This window comes from Carassius carassius, chromosome 14 (genome assembly GCF_963082965.1).
Source record: "Carassius carassius chromosome 14, fCarCar2.1, whole genome shotgun sequence".
NCBI classification, from domain to species: domain Eukaryota; kingdom Metazoa; phylum Chordata; class Actinopteri; order Cypriniformes; family Cyprinidae; genus Carassius; species Carassius carassius.
This window is the reverse complement of record NC_081768.1, coordinates 17999314-18025545: the sequence shown is the minus strand read 5'-3', so window position 1 is coordinate 18025545 and position 26232 is coordinate 17999314. Positions and strand designations below refer to the sequence as shown.

General features: G+C 39.4%; 1 long non-coding RNA gene across 1 annotated transcript; it reads left to right on the top strand.

The window, feature by feature from the left end:
- Positions 1 to 24771, top strand: LOC132156588 (uncharacterized). The gene is made up of 4 exons (XR_009437473.1): positions 1 to 188; positions 1682 to 1792; positions 22604 to 22698; positions 23967 to 24771. It is a non-coding gene; the product is annotated as an uncharacterized LOC132156588 (long non-coding RNA).
- The last annotated feature ends 1461 nt before the right edge of the window (positions 24772 to 26232 follow it).

The following is a 26232-nucleotide window of genomic DNA, read 5'->3' as shown; positions in this document are numbered from 1 at the left end:
CACACTCAATCACCAATTCAATTCAAGCTCCTCCGACAGCACGCTAAACTGAGGGCATAATGTGTCCACTTGGGCTAAAAGCCGGTGTTAGGTTGCAGCGCAGTAGCATCTGCCTAATAGATATTGCAGAGTCTGAACACAAATGGGCTTCTCTTAGTGTATGCTGTATCACTTCTCAGCGCTCACAGGTAGAGTCTGTCTGTGTAAATGCTTTATCTTTTAAATTGCCGCATTTAACCGCCCCGATGAAAACAATCACTGAGAGTAATGTGTTTAGCTTTAGCTTATTTTACAATTTAACACGCACGCCTCGACCGACAGAGACTAAATAAGCATCAACGTTGTAGCCTAAACATTGTAGCCTACATATAATATATTGTTCGCGTTTCTTGAAAGTTAAACTATAGGCCAAGTCAGCGTAGAAAATAGTAGAAATCCGCTTTCATTGTGGATTGTCTCAATATTTGAAACTGCTAAATTCACTTATTCGTATTATTACTTTTCAGAGCGCTTCTGATGATTTTAAAAATGATCATAATGATTGTTGTTAATTCATATGGATAATGACACCACAACTGCAGCATGAGCTGGAACACTGAGTTATTTTTATATTTATTTATTATTTATAAATTATTTATAATGACCAAAACAGACATAAGACACAGGGAGGACATTTATCTGATGATTTTAAAAATGATCATAATGATTGTTGTTAATTCATATGGATAATGACACCACAACTGCAGCATGAGCTGGAACACTGAGTTATTTTTATATTTATTTATTATTTATAAATTATTTATAATGACCAAAACAGACATAAGACACAGGGAGGACATTTAATATAATATAATATAATATAATGTTCTTTCATCTTTTCTTAAGTATTCTTACTGCCTGTGTGTGTGTAATTGGTAGGGGATATAAGTGAATGGCATAAACAAACCTCAGTTCCAAGTAATTTCTGATTTTCACAAATTCTGTCAAATAGAATTAAAACCATCAACAACAACAACAACAAAAAATATTGCTTTGCAAAGATTGGAATTACAAAATTAGTAATTTTGAGGTGTGTATTTGTGTGCAACATCCTGATTAAATTAATCATCCTCAAATCACTAAACCACTAAATTAGAGTAATTTGGGAGATAATTAGTCCTGCATTAAGTCCTTTGCGGAGACCAATATTATCTGGTTTTATTGCTTTACATCTGTGGTACAGAGTTACAAATAATTCTTGTGCGAATATTATGCAAATTCCCAACAGGCGTCACACACATCCTCAGGGTAACTTTGAGAAATAATTAAAATGAATGAATACATATAAACACACAATAAATATAATAAATGTAACCTATAATATTACCGAAAATCCAATTCATGATAATAATTTGCATTTGCCGTGGGCTGCAATGGTTTGTAAATGTATAATGGTGTTTATGAGCGAGTGCAGAGAATGAAGAGAGGGTGTATGTGTCTGTGTGTGTGAGAAAGAGATGCTTCACTTGTGGTCTCCATGGTCTTGTACAGCACAGATGAAGGTTACCGACTCTCTGTGTCTGTGTGCAGGTTACTGTTTCTGTGGTCGCTTTGGCCTCTGTCTAGGTTTAAATGTGTGTGTGTGGCTGAGTGCAGACTTTGGCTCAGGCTTATTCTGATATATTACCATTTGATCCTTTAGTTTCCTGCCATTGATCAAGCCCCACCTATTCAGCTGATGGGCCAGAGGAGAAACTCGATCACTTAACAAGAAAGAAGCAGAGGAGAGAGGAAGGAGAAATTGAGAGCAATGGTACAAGCCTTCACCACAGCCTCTTCTTTTTCTATTCCTGCCTAAAATATATCCCCCTCTGTTCATCTCAGTTTTACTGTATCTACTTTACATTTACAAATACTTAATTAATCAGCAACTGCTTGTCAATGTAAGCTGCCTGTGCTTTGCATTCAGAAATACTATCAGGCGATCGACAATATTAGGCTTATATTTAGCATCTTCCCAAAACTGCAAAGTGTTGTAGTGTTCACACACAGCAAAACTGTCTTGTATATGTGTCACTTAACCACAGACCGTCATTACAGTATCATATTTACTTGATGGTTATTAGCTGACAGTTCTGTCATTAAGGCAAATATCAGGAGAGTGGCAATTATAGTCTGTGGACTCCTTTTACACTGACATACATCATCCTCGTCTTCTCTTTTACACTTTTGAACACACATACGCACTGAGACATTGAGTGACAGTAGATCAGCTTGCCTGGCCCTGTGGAGGTCATAACCCACACCATCTGGATCTGATCGCGCTATACACAGAAAGGTGCTGGGTTTGCAAGGTATAGCCTCTTTAGCAGTGGGAACCTGCTAAGCAGTCAATCTCATATTGGACTGTTGAATATGTCCATCTGAATGCATATTCATACTTCTGTGCTGCTGAAAGACAAGTGTAATGTTTGGAACTAGCGTATGGAAAATTCAGATGTTGGCACATTTTTTGTGATGATTTAGCCATCCAGTGTAAATGTAGAAAACATTATATTCTCCCATGTGAAGGGGGAAAGAAAACAATGACAGAGTTTTTGGTCTTTTTCTGGAAAAGAAAATGTTGACCTGCGTCTGTCAGGAATCTGTTCAAGTCTATGCTTGGCCTCAAGAGCTCAAGTCATTCACTCCAACGATATAGCTGTCAATTACTGTCCTTATCGGCTTACAACTGGAGAAGGTGAGCGAGTGACAAAGCTCTCTTTGAGGCTTTAGGTTACACAATATGGTAACAACAAACTGTCACTGGGCTTTAGAGGCCTTGTCGAAGAACCTGGGGAATTCCCACCCTGGGTCAATGCACATAGTGTCTGATTCCAGAAGGTTTGGACAAGATTATCTCTTTGCAGTGAACTTGAACTTCAAGATCAGTGTATTTAGTATTCAACAAGGGCGTTTAGTCCATATAATGCTGTGAATGCTCAGCATTCAAGAGAATAAGTTTGTGGACTAGCTAAAAATAATCATTACTGTAAATGTACTTGCTGTTTGAGGTGTAACATAAGGATTACATAATAAATTGTTGAGAATACATACTGTATGTAACTTTCCATAAATTAATTATTTGCCAAACAACAGTAGTTTTCTGCAAATTGAGGGATTTGTTTGAAGAGATCCACTACAGCTTTGCCACCTTTGCTCTATTGGATGAATTGCCATTGTGGATCGCTTAACCAAGTGGAAAAATGTGCTGTTGCTGCAAGATCTCAATTACTGAAAAGCACATTGCATATACATATACAGTACAGACCAAAAGTTTGCACACACCTTCTCATTCAAAGAGTTTTCTTTATTTTCATGACTATGAAAATAGTAGATTCACACTGAAGGCATCAAAACTATGCATTAACACATGTGGAATTATATATGGAATTATATACATAACAAAAAAGTGTGAAACAACTGAAAATGTCATATTCTAGGTTCTTCAAAGTGGCCACCTTTTGCTTTGATTACTGCTTTGCACACTCTTGGCATTCTCTTGATGAGCTTCAAGAGGTAGTCACCTGAAATGGTCTTCCAACAGTCTTGAAGGAGTTCCCCGAGAGATGCTTAGCACTTGTTGGCCCTTTTGCCTTCACTCTGCGGTCCAGCTCACCCCTAAACCATCTCGATTGGGTTCAGGTCCGGTGACTGTGGAGGCCAGGTCATCTGGCGCAGCACCCCATCACTCTCCTTCTTGGTCAAATAGCCCTTGATGCCTTCAGTGTGACTCTAATTTTCATAGTCATGAAAAGGTGTGTCCAAACTTTTGGTCTGTACTGTATATGTATATATATATATATATATATATATATATATATATATATATATATATATATATATATATATATATATATATATATGTATATGTATATATATATGTATATGTATATATATATACATACATACATACATATATATACATACATACATATATATATATATATATACATATCTTAATAGATATGCATGTTCTAATAAGTGATAATTTTTCAAATTATGAAACAGGTTTGTGTTGCCTGAATTTGAGGATACCTATCTTCAGCAAAGTTTGCAGTTTTAATAATATATATAAAAAAAGTATCTTAGACATGCACATTTGACAGTTGTTTCAATTATCAGTTGAAGTAGCTTGGGTTTGCCACTCAGAATTGGTGCTCTGCATTTAACCCATCCAAGTGCACACACACACAGCAGTGAGTAGGGAACACACACACCCAGAGCAGTGGGTAGCTATTTGCTCTAGTGCCGGGGAACACTTGCTCAAGGGCACTTCAGCCATAGGTATTGATGGTGGAAAAGAGTGCTGTTCATTCACTCCCCCCACCAACAACTCCTACCAGCACTGAGACTCAAACCGTCCACCTTCGGGCTACAAGTCTGACTATCTTACCATTAGGTCACAGCTGCCTCTAAACAGTGTAGTCAAATTATAACAACCTTATTTTCATATCATGATATACAGTCGTGGCCAAAAATATTGGCACCCTTGGTAAATATGATCAAAGAAGGCTGTGAAAATTGATCTGCATTGTTAATCCTTTTGATCTTTTATTTAAAAAATTATTATTGGATAATAAGAATTTAAAATGGGGGAAAATATCATTATGAAATAAAGGTTTTTCTCAAATACTCGTTGGACACAATTATTGGCACTCCTAGAAATTCTTATGAGTAAAATATCTCTGAAGTATATTCCCATTCATATTCACAATTTTGAACACTCCAGCGTGATTATAAACATGAAATTATCCAGCCATTGCTTCCTGTTTCACAGAAATATAAAGAGGAGGGAAAACAAAGCCCAAATTCCCTTAATCATCAAATTGTCAAACAGCACCTACATCACCACATGTTGTTTGGGAGGGTTTCAAGAAAAATTATCCTAGCTCATTCAAAAACAAAATCCAGCATATTCAGTTATCAGACATGACTGGAACTTCAAATGGGACTTGCTTCTATGGTTAGATGAAACTTAAAAATGAGCTTTTTAGCAGCAAACACTCAAGATGGGTTTGGTGAACACAGAGATAAAAAGTACCCCATGTGTACAATGAAATATACTGCTGTATTTTTTTATGTTGTGGGCCTATATTTCTAGTGGAGGTCCTGGACATCTTGTTTAGACACATGGCATTTTTGATTCTATCAAATACCAACAGATACAAAATCAGTAAGTGACTGACTCTGTTAGAAATCTTATAATGGGCCATGTTTAGTTCTTCCAACCGTACAGTAATCCAAACACAATCCTCAAAAACAACACAGAAATGGGTTACTGAGCACAAAACCAAGCTGTGAACTGAAGAGGAGAAGCACCAACCTGGAGCTGGGAATCTAAAGGTTCTGGAGTGATTCTGGATGAAGGAATGTTCACTGATCTCTTGTCCGGTGTTCTCTAACTTCGTCAGGCATTATAGGAGAAAATTTATACCTGTTAAACTGGCAAATGGAGATTTCAAAAAGTATTGAATAAAAGGGTGCCAATAATTGTGGCCAACAAGATAAAAACATTTATTTCATAATGATATTTCCCCCGATTTTAAATTCTTATTATCCAATGAAAGGATACGTTTTTGTTATTTTTTTTTAAAATAAAAGATCAAAAGGATTAACAATGCAGATGAATTTTCACAGCATTCTTTGACTCATCTGGTCGACGTCACTTCCTGTTTGTTGTTGGCGGCTGTACTGCGTTTGAGCTCCGTCACTATATTCTTTTCATTGACTATTTTTAACTCAAAAAACAATTGTATACATCATCGTTTCCGTTTATATAACGTGTGAATATATCCTCTATTGTATTCTACAACAAAAACAATCAGAGCGCCTCGCTATCACTAGTTTTATTTTGATCTCCCGGGTCCGCTATTAGCTTTTAGCCCGTTAGCATCAGTGGCGTGGTTGCAGCTAACTGCGCTAACATTGCTAATACTCTATTCACACACATTACCACTGCTGTACTCACTGTTACTTGCTTTAATGGCGGATGAATGTCTCCACTCTGTGCAGCTCGAGCTCGAGGCCGTGGGAAAGCAGATTCGCGACCTGGAGGTGAGGCAGGCCCAGCTGAGAGAGCGGAGAACCGCGCTGGAATCATCCCGGGCTGAAGCTCACAAGTCCGGGGTAAGTATACAGCGATCTGTTAACAGTCCCACCACGTCTACTCCGTGTGTTTCTCTGCACAGGCCCGGTGCACCCAGGACGCGATCTTCCCAGATGTCCTTCACTGCGACGCCGGGACACCACGGACCCTGGGTGCATCCACAGCAGAGGACGCGAGCCGGGTCCCGGGCGACGACTTCTCCCCCTCCTGCCTTCGACATCTCCATCCGGAACCGCTTCGCTCCCCTCCGCGAGACAGGACGCGACGCTGTGATCATCGGAGACTCCATCGTCCGACACGTAAGTGCTACGTTAGCCGAAGGTAAAGTGCACACTCATTGTTTGCCTGGTGCTCGTGTTCTCGATGTTTCTGCGCAGATACCCGCGATCCTGAAGGTCGACGAGAGCCCCAGAGCGGTCGTGCTTCACGCCGGGGTTAACGACACCACGCTGCGGCAGACGGAGACGCTGAAGAGGGACTTCAGGAGCCTGATCGAGACGGTTCGCAGCACGACGCCCGCGGCGACGATCGTCGTGTCAGGACCACTGCCCACGTATCGACGAGGACACGAAAGGTTCAGTAGACTTTTTGCTTTAAATGAATGGTTGTTGTCATGGTGTAAAGAACAGAAACTGCTATTTGTTAATAACTGGAATCTTTTCTGGGAGCGTCCTAGGCTGTTTCGCGCTGATGGATTACACCCCAGCAGAATCGGAGCGGAGCTGCTCTCTGACAACATCTCCAGGACACTTCGCTCCATGTGACTAGTAAGACAATTCTCTAATAACTATTATGATGAGTTTTGTTCCACCCGCTTAAATGATAAAAGTACTTGTGCTGTAAAAACTATTAAGACTGTGTCTGTTCCCCGAATAGTGAGGTCAAAATATAATGTAGGATCTAGAAAAAATCTTATCGTAATTAAACCAGAAAAATGTAAAGTAAATGAACAAAAACAATTTTTAAAGTTTGGGCTCATAAATATTAGATCACTCACACCCAAAGCAGTTATTGTAAATGAAATGATCACAGAAAATAGTTTTGATGTACTCTGCTTGACTGAAACCTGGCTAAAACCAAATGATTATTTTGGTCTAAATGAGTCTACTCCACCAAACTACTGTTATAAGCATGAGCCCCGTCAGACTGGTCGTGGAGGAGGTGTTGCAACAATATATAGTGATATTCTCAATGTTACCCAGAAAACAGGATACAGGTTTAACTCTTTTGAAATACTTCTGCTAAATGTTACACTGTCAGACATGCAAAAGAAATCTAATGTATCTCTTGCTCTGGCTACTGTGTATAGACCACCAGGGCCGTATACAGAATTCCTAAAAGAATTTGCAGATTTCCTCTCAGACCTTCTAGTTACAGTTGATAAGGCGCTAATCATGGGAGATTTTAATATTCACGTTGATAATGCAAATGATACATTAGGACTTGCGTTTACTGACCTAATAAACTCCTTTGGAGTCAAGCAAAATGTCACCGGGCCCACTCATCGTTTTAATCATACACTAGATCTAATTATATCGCATGGAATCGATCTTACTGCTATAGATATTGTACCCCAATGTGATGATATCACAGACCATTTCCTTGTATCGTGCATGCTGTGTATAACTGATATTAACTATATGTCTCAGCGTTACCGTCTGGGCAGAACTATTGTTCCAGCCACCAAAGACAGATTCGCAAATAACCTGCCTGATCTATCTCAACTGCTATTTGTACCCAAAAATACACATGAATTAGACGAAATTACTGACAACATGGGCACTATTTTCTCTAATACATTAGAAGCTGTTGCCCCCATCAAATTGAAAAAGGTTAGAGAAAAACGTACTGTGCCATGGTATAACAGTAATACTCACTCTCTCAAGAAAGTAACTCGTAGTCTTGAACGCAAATGGAGAAAAACTAACTTGGAAGTTTTTAAAATTGCATGGAAAAACAGTATGTCCAGCTATAGACAGGCTCTAAAAACTGCTAGGGCAGAGCATATCCACAAACTCATTGAAAATAACCAAAACAATCCAAGGTTTTTATTTAGCACAGTGGCTAAATTAACAAATTACCAGACGCCACCTGATTCAAATATTCCACCAACGTTAAATAGTAATGACTTTATGAATTTCTTCACTGATAAAATAGATAACATTAGAAATACAATAGCGAATGTAGATTCTACAGCGTCTAACACTTCAGTTTCATCCATCGCACCCAAAGATAAACTGCAGTGCTTTACAAATATAGGACAGGAAGAGCTAAATAAACTTATCACTGTATCTAAACCAACAACATGTTTATTAGATCCTGTACCCACTAAATTACTAAAAGAGCTGTTACCTGTAGCCGAAGAACCGCTTCTCAATATCATTAACTCGTCGTTATCTTTAGGTCACGTCCCAAAACCATTCAAGCTGGCGGTTATCAAGCCTCTTATTAAGAAACCAAAACTAGATCCTAGTGTACTGGCAAATTATAGGCCTATTTCAAATCTTCCATTTATGTCTAAAATTTTAGAAAAAGTTGTGTCTGCTCAATTGAGCACCTTCCTGCATAAAAATGATCTGTATGAAGAATTTCAGTCAGGTTTTAGGCCCCACCATAGCACAGAAACTGCACTTGTTAAAATTACAAATGACCTGCTTCTTGCGTCAGATCAAGGCTGCATCTCATTTCTAGTCTTACTTGATCTTAGTGCTGCGTTCGACACCATAGATCATGACATACTCATAGATCGATTACAAAACTATACAGGTATTCAAGGGCAGGCTCTAAGATGGTTTAGATCCTACCTGTCCGATCGCTACCATTTTGTTTACTTAAATGGGGTGTCATCTCATTTTTCATCAGTAAAATATGGAGTGCCACAAGGATCCGTCCTAGGTCCCCTTCTATTTTCAATATACATGTTGCCCCTTGGTAATATTATTAGAAAATACGGAATAAGCTTCCACTGTTATGCTGATGATACTCAGCTATATATTTCAACGAGACCAGATGAAACTTCCCAATTATCTAAGCTAACAGAGTGTGTTAAAAATGTAAAAGATTGGATGACAAATAATTTTCTCCAATTAAATTCGGATAAGACAGAGATATTAATTATTGGACCAAAAAACACCACACAGAATCTTGTAGATTACAATCTGCAACTAGACGGATGTACTGTTACTTCCTCTACAGTCAGAAATCTGGGTGTTATATTAGACAGCAATTTGTCTTTTGAAAATCATATTTCCAATGTTACAAAAACTGCATTCTTCCATCTTAGAAACATTGCCAAGCTACGAAACATGTTATCTGTTTCTGATGCAGAAAAGCTAGTTCATGCATTCATGACCTCTAGACTGGACTATTGTAATGCACTTCTAGGTGGTTGTCCTGCTTCGTCAATAAACAAGCTACAGGTAGTCCAAAATGCAGCAGCTAGAGTCCTTACCAGGTCAAGAAAATATGATCATATTACCCCAATTTTACAGTCTCTGCACTGGCTACCTATTAAGTTCCGTATCTGTTACAAATTATCATTACTTACCTATAAGGCCTTAAATGGTTTAGCTCCTGCGTACCTAACTAGCCTTCTACCACGCTACAACCCATCACGCACCCTGAGGTCACAAAACGCTGGACTTTTGGTAGTTCCTAGGATAGCAAAGTCCACTAAAGGAGGTAGAGCTTTTTCACATTTGGCTCCCAAACTCTGGAATAGCCTTCCTGATAATGTTCGGGGTTCAGACACACTCTCTCTGTTTAAATCTAGATTAAAAACGCATCTCTTTCGCCAAGCATTCGAATAATGTATCTCTTAAATTGTGAGTGCAGTTGCATCTGCATTTTTATTCTTTAGCTTGGGTTAAACTAATTTTACTTTGTTGGATCAGCAGCTAAGCTAATGATGTCTCTATTTTGTTTCTATGTTTTGCCACGGGATTTACATCCCGTGGTAACTAGGATTTACACAAGCTCCAGTCTGGATCCAGAACACCTGAGAAGAGATGATGCTGACCCTCAGAGGACCCCAGATGATCCTAACCTTGAATCAACAAACAGAACTAACAATTATTGCTACATGTGTGACTGCATCATATAATTACTATTAATTAATAATATTGATAGTTCATCATCTAGCTGACTACGTCTTGTATTATTATTATTATTTTTATTTTTCTAAAATCCTGTCAAACGTGCACAAACTACTAGCTACTACTAAATATTGTAGAAACATAATTTTCTGTAAAGTTGCTTTGTAACGATTTGTATTGTAAAAAGCGCTATACAAATAAACTTGAATTGAATTGAATTGAATTGAATATTTACCAAAGGAGCGATATTTTTGGCCATGACTATTAATTATTTTTACTGTTTGAGGTTTTTTTTTTTTATAACCGTTGGTCTTCCATTGTAACATACATTTATATCATGATAGCCAGTTAAAGTCTTAATTCCTTAGTAAAACTGTATCTATATGGTTTTTAGGTATTTGTATGAAAACGTGTAAATACATTTCTTATAAATTCACAAACACTATAGCTTAATCTCAAAAATACTGTTATTATATTCCATTACTCCTTGAATACGTTTACATTAATAAAAATTTAATTTGATATGTCCCACATTTTTACACGATTCCATAATGCAGTAAGTGTTACTACAGTAAACCCATGGTAAATGATAGCAATTTGTAGATTGAAAAGCCTTCTGAGTGTATCGTAGCGCACAGTGTTTCTACTGTTTGTTAGCGATGTTTCATCTCCCTTAAACTAATTTAAATCACAAGCCATTTTGGTTATTCGCTTAATTCAACCGAATTACAATGGACCTCAGAGCGTCACGTAACCGAGACTCATCAGCAAGTGAATGCATCTGCACTAGTAAACTCATGATGCGCTGCCATTAGAACTTAGAGCCGAGTGGATAAACAGTCCATGTGGTGTGGTCCAAATGTTTTGTTCCACTTTTTATCGAACATTTTTATCGAACTCTTGATATCGATTTATTGAGGAAAATTATTTCGCGATAATTATCGTTTTATCGTCCAGCTCTAAGCAAAGGTAATTTTGAAAGTCCACTGAAAACATCATCTTACATTTTTCCTTTTTTTTCATAGACAAAATATGTTACATGTTACAAGTTATTTCTCAATATGCTTGAGCAAAATAATTTCTATTGTTCCATAAGTTTTCCCTATACGTGACAAAAAAATGTTGTATATGCAAGCCTGTGAGAAGGCATTGCCATCTGAAGGTTATTGCTGGTGGCAAAAACACTACTTTTAAATCAACACCTACCATGCTGTTTTTTAATTGATTCTCTGATAAATTAGATAGCATACTTAAGTCATTGCATGCCACTGGTATTCTGAGTGGGAGACTATTGCTATTGAAGTGGATCGAGCTAAAGGCTATGTGTTCATCTGTCTCTTTTTCTTGTTGACTGGATTTTCATTTTTTTTCTTGACTATTATTAAGCACCACTGCAGTAAATCTGTACATGTAAACAATATTTTGATGAAACTAAATTAAGCTTGTAAACGTTTCTTTCCAGAACCACAGCAGACCAACATGCTATCTACCTGTCAATGCAGTAGCCTAAATTTCTAATTTCTTTTGCTTTGTCTATAACTTTTGAATAATGTAGACAGAGAGTATGTGAGGCAGTGAACATAATGTATGTAGATGGGGAAACAGTGCCAATTTGGATCTTAAAAAATTAAGTAAAATGAATCTAAAATATGAACATAAAATATTTTTTATAATTTTATTCCCCCATGTTTTTCTTTAATGGATTTAATAAATTATATGGATTCAATTGTAATTTTAGATAGCTTTTTTTTTTACTGTAACATGCTGATGTTTATCATTTTTAAAGTATAGCAGAACATTATTAAAAAAGCTAAATATATTTTGTATAATTACATCCTATTTAAATATAAAAGACTTCCTCACAAAAACGATAAATTTTGTCTTCATTTACTCATCCTTTTACTATTCCAAACCTGTATGACTTTATTTCTTATGTAGAACACAAAAGAAGATATTTTGAAGAACGTTCTGAAAACAAACAAAAAAAAACATTGGAGCTCAAAGACTTTGATGGTATGGACAATAAAACATTTGTTGAGATAGAAAGGAAGCCATAAAGTTTTGGAATCACAATAAGGCATGTGTAGATAAGGTAAAGAGCTTGACCGCTTAACTACAATGATCACAATAAGTTATTATAAACAATAAACTTCAAATATTGATATACATTAAACTTTGAGATAAAGTCAGAAACTGGTGTTCAATAATTTAATGTTCAACAAAACACCCTCTTTATTGTATAGCTGCAATTACAGTTGATATTGCTATTATATACAATTTTAAATATATTCAATGCAATGTTTCCAAGTGATGTCATTTTATTCAGCTATAAGGAAGATATTTAGGTTCTTCAAAGAACAGTTTTTTACACCAAAATTGAACCTCAATCTCAATTTCATATTTAGCTTAAAAAAGAAAACATTGCAGCAAATGATCTGTTTGCAAAAGTCTGTTAATAACCTATTCCTAATTGATCAAAACAAAGATCAGTTCAAAGCATCAATGGTTGCCATTGTTGGTGAAGAAAAGCTGAAAGAAATGGGAAGCAATAAAATCACCAAAGGGCTCAGATTTCTTCCTCTTTATTCATATCTGCCTCTAAAGCAATTATCCATTTAGTTTGCTAATTTAGCTTTTCCTTTACGTGAAGCAGGGAAAATTTAAGACCTCAAACGGAGAAAAAAGATATCTTATCAGAATACATCAGCCTGCCATCATAACTGTAAGTGATGGTTATTACTCTAAGGGTCATTTCACTGTTTATGCTATTTCAGAATATTGTTAAGCGGCTCGTATTTTACTTGTGACAAAACATCAGTCTGTATCTTTTCAGCAGAATCTTAAAGTAAATAAATGGGGCCCTACCATAGCACTCCCCTACTGAGAGCAGCTACGATTGCCCCATCACTCTTTATTAATTCTCTAGTTCACTCCATGATTTTATGCACTTTATTAAAAGATGTAAAGTTAAGTCTCTTTTATATAAAATATATACAAACTTTACTTTATTAAACCACAAGCTAGTTTTACTGTTTGACAAGAAAATAAGTTGAAAAAGTTACATTACTCAGCTCAGTCCAGAAGGCATTTAAAATGTCACTGTATCTGACTAAAGATATCCTTAACATCATCAATGCATCAACAGAGGCCGGACAGTTGGGCTAATGTAAGTCTAATGCAGCAAGCGGGAGCATGTTTTTATTACAGCGCAGCCCAGTGTTTGTGCAATTTCTCGATTTTCTAAAGCCCACGTTGACAGGCCCAGTCTTTGAGCCAAGCCCCAGCAGATGTCCAAACATTGGTTAGTGTAACCAGCAGGACCCGTGCACACGACAAAAAAAAAAAAAATACAGGGTGACCAAAGCAGAATTACTCAAATGGAATAGCCAATAATTTCACACATCTAGGAAACAGAGAGTTTAACGTAATGGTGTTGTTTAAAGGGGTTATATGATGCAATTTCAATTTTTCCTTTCTCTTTGTAGAGTTACAAGCTCTTGGTGCATAAAGAAGATCTGTGAAGTTGCAAAGACTAAAGTTTCAAATCCAAAGAGATATTCTTATTTAAAGTTAAGACTCCTTCACACCCATCTAAAACGGCTCATTCTAACATGCTCCCACATCTCTACGTCTCTATGTGGGAAGATTTGCATAACACCGCCCATATGTTCATGCAAAGAAAGAAGCCTTACCTTTTATTCTCATTGTATTGTTGTTGCCGCCGCTTCCATGTCATATAGACTGTTGTTTCACTGTGAAAGCGAAACTACTTTGGCCATCCAAAAGAGGATGATATCCACTTCATCATGCCTGGAGCTGATCCGTGCTGGTCGCTGAGGAAATACATCAACTTTACACTGTGGATCGCTGGATCGGCTTTCACCGTGGACGATCCGCAGCCCGGGGTCATCACATGTGGTTGCCACAAGCCCAACGGACACTTCTTTGTAGAATCTCAAGCCCGCCCGCTTATGCTCACTCAAGCCGGCCGCAGGTCACTCTAGGCCACCAGCATCCGCTCACTCAGGATTGCGGTGTGTAACGCTGTTTCGTTGAGAATGCAAAACTACTTTGTTTAGCCTCCCAAAAGAGGACACAAGTAGAAATCATGTTTATATCGTATTTCTAATGGGTTTTATGTTCATGTCTAGTCGCTCCGGCCGAACAGGGCATCACAATATGTAAAGGGGCATAACATCTCCATCACACGCTTGAAGTATTCGGCCAATCACAACGCAGTGGATAGCTGGCCAATCAGAGCACACCTCGCTTTTCAAACTGATTAGGGGCATAGAGGAGAAACAGTAACACCAAAATAATGTTATTTTTAGCAGCATCAGATAATCCCTTTAACAGTTATAAACAAAGCAGACCATCTTCAGCCCAGTGTAAACCTGAGTGCATGCATTTATGTGACTTTCTCTGCAGGAAGCGTTGTGATGAATCACTTGACTTCTGACTCTTAAGTGAGAGAAATAAGTGAGGGAAGTATGTGTGTGTAGGTTTCAGAGCCATTCAACCAAAGTAAATGTATATCTTTTATACATTTCAATATTACTATCACAATTTAAAAAAATATATATTTTTTATATATTATTATATTTAAAAATGTAATTTATTCCTCTGATGGCAAAGCTGAATTTTCAGAAGTCTTAACTGCAGTATTCAGGGTCACATGATTCTTCTTGACTGATCATTCTAATATTTAAATATTTAATATTTATATCTAAAATGTGCTTTTTAATTAGATTTTGCCTTTCTCTGTGCTTTTAATCCTCTCTGTCTCTTAATGTAAAGTTTGAGGAAATGATCCAATAAAACAGGATCATCTGTTTAAGAGCAAGACAGCTATGAGCAAATCAATATGATACTGTATACTTCAGCGCCAACTCACATCAGTGAACGTTCAGCCTGTGCTGGCCCAAATCTGAGACAGTATCCAGCAAAATAAATATATTTAATTATGATATACTAATATTTACTTTTATTATAATATTGATATAATGAGGTTATACAGTGGCTTTTAATTAATGCTCCTTTCCTGCAAAAAAAAAAAAAAACATCTTCATTTAAACCTCTTCAAAACTAAAAAAAAAAAATTTGAACACGACTGTAAAATATAATGTCAGTGTGGTTTTAAGTTGTATGTCATCTAGTCCAGCAGGTCTCGTCATCCTATGGTCAACGGTTTTTAACATTTTGTTTATGTGAAACAGGAAATAATGATAGTAGGGTGGAAGGCACAAGTTAAAATAAACAGTCTGATTTTCAAACTCCCTCTGTAAGTTCATCTTCTTCTTTGATGAAGTCCTAGTCAAACTTAATTATGGCATAAATGTACTGATTGTTTCTTACAGCAGAAGTTTCCATTGAGGAGAGAAACTATATATCAAAACCAGAAATTTTCACTCTTCATAATCAATTTATGGTAATTGTCATATTGATGAAAAGACAGTTATGAAATCTGCTTTTGTAAATGTCAGGTTTTCATTTCAGGACAACCCATTGCACAGTCTTTCTTGTCATGGTTCTCTATTATTTGTTTTTCCACTCCCTGATTGGTATCTCGGCACAGTACGATAATGCTTTTGTTTGTTTGGGCCTCCGCTGAGGATGAGAAGCTTGTCTGAATCAGTCGTTGTTTGTTTAGTCGCTATCAACCCTCCATATTTTGGTTTATAACTGAACTTTGCAACATGAACTCTATGCATCAAAATGATGGTTGACTTGAGAAAACCAAAAACAGATCTGCAACAAATTTATGAGACTTTTTTTTCAGACTTGCTTTTTCAAAAAGCACAAAACTTATAATTGTAAAAGCTCCAGGTCATGATGTAAAAAAAAAACAACACATTGAGAAATGTCTTGGTTACGTATGTAACCCTCATTCCCTGAAGGAGGGAACGGATACGTCACGTCGGTGACTGGCGAATCGGGATTTTGCTTTGAGAGACCAGTCCACTTCGAGTGTAACTAAATGAGCCAATGCACATTGGCATGCAATGATTGCATCCAGCTGCCGCTGATCACAGCGTGAGTATAAAAAAGTTAGCAGGTGCAACTCATACCAGGAGGAGCAGAGCCGGTGACCCGGCCGCTCAGTGGTGGTACAGCAGCCGTGGTAACTGAACGTGATGTCTCTGTTCGATCTTTCAGGAACCGAGACATTCCCTTTCAATCAGTCACTCTTGATGTAATATCTGTGACCGACGAATTGGGATCCCGACCAAAGCACCATAGATGCTGCCACTTCCAGTGTCCCGTGCAAGCCGCCTGTGCCCCTTTTTGGTGTAGGCTGGGGCTCTCAATAAGAAGACCAGTCTCTGTTGTCATAGCACTACCCACTCAGTGAAACCGGATAACACTGGGAAAACATACCATTTGGGACAGAAATGTTGTGGAAGACCCATTCTTCCCGAAAGAGGTTTCAGAAGCACTTACACATATGAACATCCATTTAGGTGCATATGGAAGATCAGAGGTGATTGTAACCCTCTTGGAAATGGCAGAAGTCTGCTGGAGAAACACGGACTCTGAAGCTATACCATGGAGTTTACAAATGTGGGATCCACTTAGTTCTCACATATGGAACCCAGCCTTCTACTGGTTCTCAAGGATTCATAGAGTCAAGGTCTGGTGCTGGACGTTCAGCCATGTCTGGCTGCAGAGGGGATGGAGGAGCTCAACAGGGTCTACAGTACGGACATTCTGGAGCAGTTTTAGCAAGCCAGCACTTAACCGGGGCCTCTCAGTCTCTACCCATTTTAGATGAGAACACAGGAGGATACTGACTCCACGCGAAGGCTATAGAATCTAGTGCACATGTTGGTGGTTGCCCAGCATGCAGCTCTTCAAATATCCATCAGTGAGGCATCATGAGCCAGCGCTCACGAGGATGCAACACTTCTAGTAGAGTGAGCTTGCAACCTGAGTGGACAGGGCACACCCTGTGCCTGATAAGCCAGGGTGATGGCATCCACTATCCAGTAGGCCATCCTCTGCTTAGAAATGGCATTCCCCTTCTGCCGGCCTCCGCAACAGACAAAGAGCTGGTCTAGTGTTTTAAGCACTAGACACAGGTCCCAAGAGCGTATGTAGGAGGGCCAGGGAGGATTTAACCTTCTCGCCCACCTAAGGAACCTGATGACCAGGTCAAGCTTCCCTTCTGACTTCCCTTCCACGTGTTCATGGTTAGCAGCAATCGTAGAGACATAGACTTTAAGGGTGGAGGGAGACAGCCTTCACTCCTACCCTTATCAAAGAACCTAATAAAATATGAAAATATATTTAATATAGGCTATATGGAATTGCAGTCTAGTAATGGTTTGTTCGTGAATGAAACGTTCTTTTTGAACAAATCTTTTAGGTGAACGAATCCTTCTCGTTCACGTAATCTATTGACACATATTTCTCGCTCACTGAAATTCCTCCCTCCACAGCAGCGCGGTGCCGTTAGCAGCATATGTGCAGCTCGGTGAACTGGGTAGCTCTGTGAACTATTTCATCCTGTCAAAGAATTACTCAACCTCTAGCCAATAGCCTTCGAGTATGAGATGTGACAGAGCATGTGATTTGTTGAATGTAGTGAATGAATACCCCCTTCACTGAACGAGATAGAGAGATCTTCTCATTCGTGAACGAAATGACTGAACTGGTACACATGTCGTTCGTGAGCGAGCCGAATGAACTGATACATCTCGTTTGTGAATGAAATAAATGAGAGTATACCGGGTCAGTTAGCTATTTAGCATGTCAATCTCGATCAGCAGTCAGCAGATACAAAGCGCAGTTATATAGGTACTGTGCACATACACTTGTTTTCATATTTAGCAAACAGAACATAACTCCACATTTAATCCCCGATTTATTAATGTGAATATATTATATATGATCTGTCTGACCAAACAATTAAAATGTTAATTATGCAAGAAAACCTAATGTTTGTTTATCTGAACAACTTATTTAGACTATTTAATGCGATCATGCACACATTTTAACAAAGCCAAATCAGTTTTTGTCAAAAGTAAATACGTTCGTTGACTTAAGACGTAAAACATAAGACACTCTTTTTTGCCACCTGCTGGCGTATTTGTGTAATATGAAGAAATGGTCACTGAATGAATCAGTGAATGACTCTGAATGAATTTCGGTGAAAGAACTGAAAATGAACAAATCTCTTGAAATAATCAAAATTTCCACCACTAAATTGCACGCAACATAAATTGATTTTTAAATTTAGTTTTTAATGACCCGCGCATCACTGCTTATCGGACATCTCCGGGGGTCTCCGAGAAGGCTCACTGGGGGAAATGCTTAATTGGGCAGTCCCTGCTCCAGCTGTGTGCCGGTGTGTCTGTGCCGAGTGTTCCCTCAGTCAGGGAGTTGAACAACTGGCAATTATAGGTTTCTGGAGAAGTAAACAGGTCTACATGAGTGGCTCTAAAATGTCTCCAAATCTCCTGGACCGTCTGGGGATGGAGTCTCCATTCTCCTGGGAGCGTAGCTTGTGACAGCTCATCAGCCATTTGGTTGAGCATACCCGGAATGTGAATGGCAGGAGTGACCACAGAACCTTCTGACTCAAAGGAGGAGGTGGTGAGTGAGCTGCGACATGCGTTGGGAGCATAGACCACCTTGTTGGTTGATGTACGCAATGGTCACAGTGTTGTCCATTCGGACCCCTAACACTATGTGCCCATTGTATGTTGCCCTCCAGCCAGTGGTGGAGGCGTCCATGTAAACCACAGTGTGCCTGGAGAACTGTTCTAGGGGCACTCCGTCCCAAAGGAATGTAAGGTCTGACCACAGGGTGAAGGTTTGGCAACAGGTTGGTGTAACTTGGACCCAATGAGTGCCGCACTGCCATGCCCACCTCAGGACTTGGCCATAAAGCCAGTGCTGAAGCAGTCTCATATGAAGAAGCCCCAGTGGTGTAACTGCCATATGCCCCAGGAGCCTCTGAAATAGTTTAAGTGACACTGCTGTCCTACCCTTGAACAAATTCAAGCAGTTCAGCACATGTGCACATGTTCCTCTGTGAGGCATGCTGTCTGTTTGACTGAATCAAACTCCATACCGAGAAAAGAGATCCTCTGCATCAGGGAGAGTTTGCTCTTTTCCCAGTTGACCCGAAGACCCAACTAGCTGAGGTGCTGGAGCACGTATAAGCCAATCATCGAGATAACTGAGGATGGGAACACCCTGCTCTCTGAGAGGAACAAGAGCCCCCTCCGTGACTTTCATGAAGACATGGGGAGACCGGGACAGCCTGATGGGCAGGACCTTGTACTGGTATGCATGTCCTTCAAATGTGAACCTCAGAAATGGTCTGTGGTGTGGAAGTATCAACACATAAAGGTACACATCCTTTAGGTCGATCGCTGCAAACCAATATTGGGGACGGATGCACCCGAAGATGCGTTTCTGTGTCAACATCTTGAACGGTAACCAGTGAAGGGCCTAGTTCAAGACAAGTCCAAGATTGGTCGTAGCCCACCACCTTTCTTGGGTACAATGAAGTAGGGTCTGTAAAACCCTGTATTCATATTGGCTGGAGGGACTGGCTCTATTGCATTCTTCGCCAGTAGGACTGTGATCTCTGCATGCAAGACAGGAGCATCTGCTGGTTTCACTGTCGTGAAACATATGCCACCAAACTTGGGGGGACATGGGCAAACTGAATCGAATAGCCAAAGCTGATTGGCCGCAGAAGCCAGCAAGATGGGCTGGGTTGCACTAGCCAGGCACCAGATACCATGCAAGTAAAAACCAAAGGAACCACTGCCGTACCCGCTGTGGGGCAGCGAGGTGGAACTCAGGGCAACTTTCCCTTCTGCTCACTGGAAGGTTTGACGGGGGGGCTGGACAAGCGGGGTGGCCTGCCTGCGCCCAGCTCCATGGCACTGAATCGCTGGAGGCTACTGCGGATGCAGCACAAAGAGCTGTGGTGGACACAGGGAGCCGCCCATGACGACGAGAAGTCTGGGGTGCTGTGGATGACGGAAGAGTGGAGGCAGCAGCTGCCCGCCGTCGCCGAAGAGGGACACAGGGGCATTGAGGAACCATACCTTGTCTGTGTCCCTCATGTCGGCCAGAGATGGCGCTCCCGGACCACATCGCATGACCCAGTGAACTCGCGTGACCTTCATTGCTCAGAGCGCAAGGTCAGTAGTGGTTCGGAGCTCTTTCAGAACTTCTGTATCTTGACCATCTTCATGCAGGTCCTTCAGTGCCTTGGACTGTTGTACCTGCCGTAACACCATAGCATGTAAGGCGGAAGCAGCTTTTCCACAAGCCGTATAAGCACCACCGGTCAGACCAGACGAATGCCTACTGGCCTGGGAGGAGAGTGATGGATTTGCACACTAGGAGGAGGCGGTCTTAGGAAACAACTGCATCGCTACCGACAGCTCCACCGGGGGGGGATCATGACTAGATCTAGATTTCCCCTGTAGGTAACGAAGCCTGGTCCGCAGCTCCGAGATGGTCATCTTCCCACAATGGGAACATGACTTATCCAAGAACACCACCTTAGGTTGTTTAGTGCCCAGACACGTGAGGATGCAATCGTGACCATCACCCGGCACCAGATAATGAATGCATCCAGATACGCATGGGTGAAACGGGATCTTTAAAAAGATGATCTGTTGTATTTACAAAGATGCACCCGTGTAAGCACTTTTAGAGAAATTGCTCTTTCAGGGAAATGCTCTTTTATGTGCTGAGGTGCACAGAGGAGAGGCCCACTTGCAGCACAACAGGAGATGCCTGAAGTGCGCAACCCCCTCGACACAGGAATGACCACCGCTGAAATGCTGTCCGCCAACACAGAAAGCTTCCAAGAGAGCGTGTAACTCTTAGTTCACCGAAGACACTGTTTGGAGCAGGATGATGTTGTCACTCGGCTCCTCAGCAAAAAGCTTGTATGTGTTGCACTGGCTGCCTTTTTATACTCATGCTGAGATCAGCAGCAGCTGGATGCAATCATCGCATGCCAGTGTGCATTGGCTCGTTAAGTTACACTCGAAGTAGATTGGTATCTCGAAGCGAGATCCCAATTTGTCTTGTCACTGACATGACGTTGAGAGTGACCGACTGAAAAGGAACTAGTTTTACCTTAAATATCTACACATATAATTGTTTCCAGCATACTAGTAAATTCAGAGAGAAGTGTAAGTGTAATCACTGCTTCAGGGACCCGAGGCCATGCCATTGTATCCCCAACAAGTCATCAGGATCAAATTGCTGTCCACTGAGGGGATTGAGAAAGGATTGAGCGCTAACCATCATGGCTTCCCTATAAACATGCAATCACACTGACACAGAGCCTATTGTGTTATGGCGTAGAGAAAGAATGGACAATAGGGAAATGTTGGATGGAGAGAGGGATTGAAAGAAAGCGAGAGTGGAAAAGAGCTAAAAAAAGACACTGTAAAGGAAGAAAGTGAGAGAGCAACTGAGACAGAAAGGTAAAGGGAGCTCTGTGTGGATGGATGGGCATGCAGGCCGTAGGGACCGGTGTAACAGCCTCTCGCTCTCAGGTGTCCAGTCGATAACTGATGCATTAGTCTAGAGCTCTGTGCCGGTTTTGGGTTTAAACACACATTTTCTTAATACAACATGACCCCATTTCCCTCTCTCATTAATCATGAAACACAGTTAGACTGGCCCCCTGGTCTCTGACAAAGGGGGCAAACCTACTGTTGAACCCTTCTCACACTGCTCACGTTGACTCTAATGTGCCTGTTGACTGATTATAACTGTTGGTTGTTCACAGTGTAACTAAAAGTTAAAGGGATACTCCTCCTGAAAATTAAAATCCTCTCATCATTTACTTACCCTTATGGCATCCCTAAGGTATATAAGTTTTTTTCTTTCACAAACTGAGTTTTTTAGAAAAATAATCCATCTCTGTGAGTCCATATAATGAAATAGTCCCTCAAAACTGATGCTTTAAAAACCATGCAAAATGAACACCACAGTAATCCATGAACTGAAAAAAAACAATGACCTTGAAACAGTTTTCACTTAGAAATTGTTTGGGAATATCACAAATAATCATGAGGAAATGGCAATTAACACACTGAAATAAATCTTTGTAATCTTTACTTAATCCATTTTTTACAGTGTTTGACCACAATTGATTAATTTATGTCTTCAGAAGCAAAATGATAGCTGTGTGAGAAAAAAAAATACTATTTTGAACTTTTTAAACTATAAACCATTGTTTCCAGCCACGAGGGTGTGTAAATGATGGAAGTATTTTAGGTGGAGTATTCCTTTAAACTATGTTAAACTATGCATTCATTTATGTGTTGATTTGTGGCCTCAATAGAAAATATATACTTTTAAACTTTTTTTTTTTTTTGTATTTCCTTTTAAGCCTAAGCCTGGACATCCTTGAACCTGAAGGGCTTCTGTACAGCATTGCGACTAATACACGGTTTCCGGAGCAATTGGGTTCAGCATCTCTTAAAGGTACAAAGTCTTAAAAGCCATCTGCCTCATACACAAATTCATGTGGTTTGTAAATGTTTCATGAAGTTTTGTCTACTGACATCTATGACACATGCACATAGCTATAAAACACACGTGAGGGGGGATTTTCTCATTATATTTCAGGTCAGATTTTGTCATCAGCTCATGGATACTAGTTCTTTGCTGTTTGCAGTTAGTGTATTTCCAACCACCCACACAAGCTTGTCAGTTCTCTTACCCAGCAGCCCTCAATCCTTCGGTAGTCACATGTGTCAGATATTCCGCTCTGACTAAACATTTCTGCTCCCATTGGTATACACGGTTTGAATTCCTCAATTCATCTTATAAACTTGTTTGTGAAAGTAAACACTGTGCCTTACGGATACAGGTCATGATCATTATCCATAATTTCAACAAAATGGTACTAGGCAGATCTTCAGAACAGCGAGTAAAATATATTCCGCTAATTAGTAAAAGAAAAAATTAAATTCCCAAAATTTTAATGATAGTGAGTGCTTATGTTACTAATTACGAAAGTCTCACTTTTGTTCATTCTGGAATATTTTTCCCAAAATAACAATGCCAAAACCATTTAAAAAATGAATGTATGACATCAGTCAAAAGTTTGGACACATGTAACTTAATGAATGTCTGTAAAAATCACAAATATATGTATAAATGAATAAATTTAATGATAAATAAATTTGCTTTAAATAAAATTAATGATTAATAATAGTAATATTAATAATAATAATATATTTCAAAATATATGTATTTCAGGTAGAGTGTGCAAAATCAAGGCAAATCGTGGCTTCTTTGCAGAATTAAATGTGAGTTTGTTTTTACATTTTTGGTCATTGCATAATTCCAGTTGTGTATTTTAACTGCAAAAGTCAACATTAGAAGTGGGTTAAAAAAAGTTGTGGGTTTATCAAAGTTGTCTTAAGACAAGAACGGGTATTGTTTTGGTTTTTGATGAAAGGTTTTGATCCACTTCAAATATTGACTACTGTATGTTAATATTTTCCAAAGTTGTAATAATACTGAGCAAGTGAGTCTACATTTTGATTAACTGTTTTTTTTTTCTTTATATTAACTACTCAGCGTTTGTGTTTGTGTATTGCATTTGCATTTGTTTGATTTTTGGATTCTTAATTTTGAGATTCTTTATTTTTGGTTATACATTTATCAATGACTTAAATATAATACACAGCATTGAAAAAGTCACTTAAACACTTCAGTCTAATGAGCTGTCATTATTCCCACAGTATGGACTGATGAGAGACTGTGACCAGTACATCCATCTTGTGTTCTCAAAGACTAGAGAGCCGAACCTGGGTGAGGTCAATACGGAGTTACTCTCTGTGGGTTAAAGCTGCCTGTGTGAGTGACTAGTGGCAGCTCTATAAAGGCTTGTGAGATTGTGCAGGAAATAGAGGAAACTGGAGTCTGAGGGAGACTGGGAAACTGGGAGGAACCGGTCAGATTGGGTTTACTGGCCTGTCAGTCTGTCAGTGATACCCCCACTGCATCAGTCCGTCAGCACTGCGTATAGCACACACACACACAGGGCACACGTGCACAGCTTTAAAAATACCCTTTCGTAACAGATTTGCAGATTGCTGTAAAATTACATTTTATAGCTAGAAAACTTTGGAGAAATACAATCCAAAAGTGTGGCTGCATCGATGAGTGACAGGATGTTGCGGGAGAAGCAACACCATGTACACAGATACCTTTGGTGATACTGTGAATGTCTTCCAATATACACACTCGCACACACACCCCCACAGCACACTCTCAGGGATGGTATTTCGATACACAGACTGGGCAGTATGGAGCGCTTTCTGTCTGTGTGGTTTCCTGTGAAAGCCTAGCAGCTGATTTTACCTTCAACCACAACAATAGGCCTGACACTAAATACTCCCAAACATACACACACAAACACACATACAGAGAAGATGAGACGGAGAGTGGGGGATCAGTTGTGTTACAACTCCAATAAATCAGAATGTTTGTCTAATTCTATAGCTGACCCTTTTTTTGGACATTAAATCACATATTAAACATTAAGACATCTGGTTAAGTAGTTCATAATTTTCTGTTAATCTGCCCTCTGCCACCGTGTTCAATATCACGCCTGGTGAAGTTCCATCATGGCTGTCTTCTGTCTACTCAGGGTCACTATCTGGCTGTGAACCTGATGGGCAGATCAATTTAGGCCTTGAGTTTCTATCGATATCAATCCCCTTGTAGCCTTTTACCATGTAAAGGCCACTTAAGCACAAGAGGCCCCATCAAGTTAACATAGATTCCCTCATCAATCGCCCTCTGGATGGATGGACAATGGGCTTAGCAGCTATTTTAAAAGTTGCAAAGCCCATGTGTTATGTCTGATGGCCAGAAGAAGAGGTAATAATGGCGGTATTTTAAGCATGGCACTATGTCAATAGTTGTAATCTTACCCACACATGCATACACATGCACTTTAAATGTGCAATTTTATTTAGACTTAAAGGGGATAGTTCACCCAAAAATCAAAATTATGTCATTAATAACTCACCCTCATGTCGTTCCAAACCCGTGAGACGTGCACACAGTTTCAATGAAGGGACAGAAAGCTCTCAGACAGAAATCTAAAATATCTTAAACTGTGTTCCGAAGATAAAAGGAGGTCTCACGGGTTTGGAACGACATGAGGGTGAGTTATTAATGACTTAATTTAGATTTTTGGGTGAACTATCCCTTTAAGCTGAGCAAAAAATTTAAAATGTACTCTATACATACAGTGTTTGTAATTGTAATGTACATTTTGTTCAAAGATTATTGTATTATCTGTTAACAATGTATCTTTGTACATGTTGTTAATATAATACCTAATAATATCTAATGTTGTTATATTGGCACAATTTCCTTTTTTAAACACATATCGACTATTTTCATGTATTAGATTTGTATGTTTTTAACAGTTGTACTAGACTGAAACCGTACCTCTGACCTCAGTGTTGTGTTTTCTCTGTAAGACTATCTATATTTGTTTACACATTGTGTCATGTGTACTTTGACTGAGAGGAGTCTGGCGAAGCAAAATCCTGCTTTATCTTGAAGATAACTGTATATTATTGTACTTCGATTAAGTGTGGATGATAGACATTGATGCTGCTTTTTTTGGCAATCTTTTAATCTATTGCTTGATTATTAAAATAGTCTACAGGTTGCATTACATCCCAATTCATCATTCTATCTCACAAAGTTATGCTTTCACCCCACATCTTCACGGAAGTCTTTGTTTTCCTTCTCTGCTGGAACTAGGACTATTCCTCTCGACCCCCATCCTTCTCCCATATACAGACTGTACCACTGCTTCATTTCTATTTTTCCTCTTGCTCTTTCTCTCTTTCGCTCTCCCTCTCTGCCTCCTCCTTTGGCGCTCACTTGGGCGGGCAGCCGAATTCCTGTGGGCTATCCGGTTACCGGTTGCCGTGGAAACCGGTGGGAAGGCAGCTCCATTAATCATTTAGAGCGCGCCCGAAG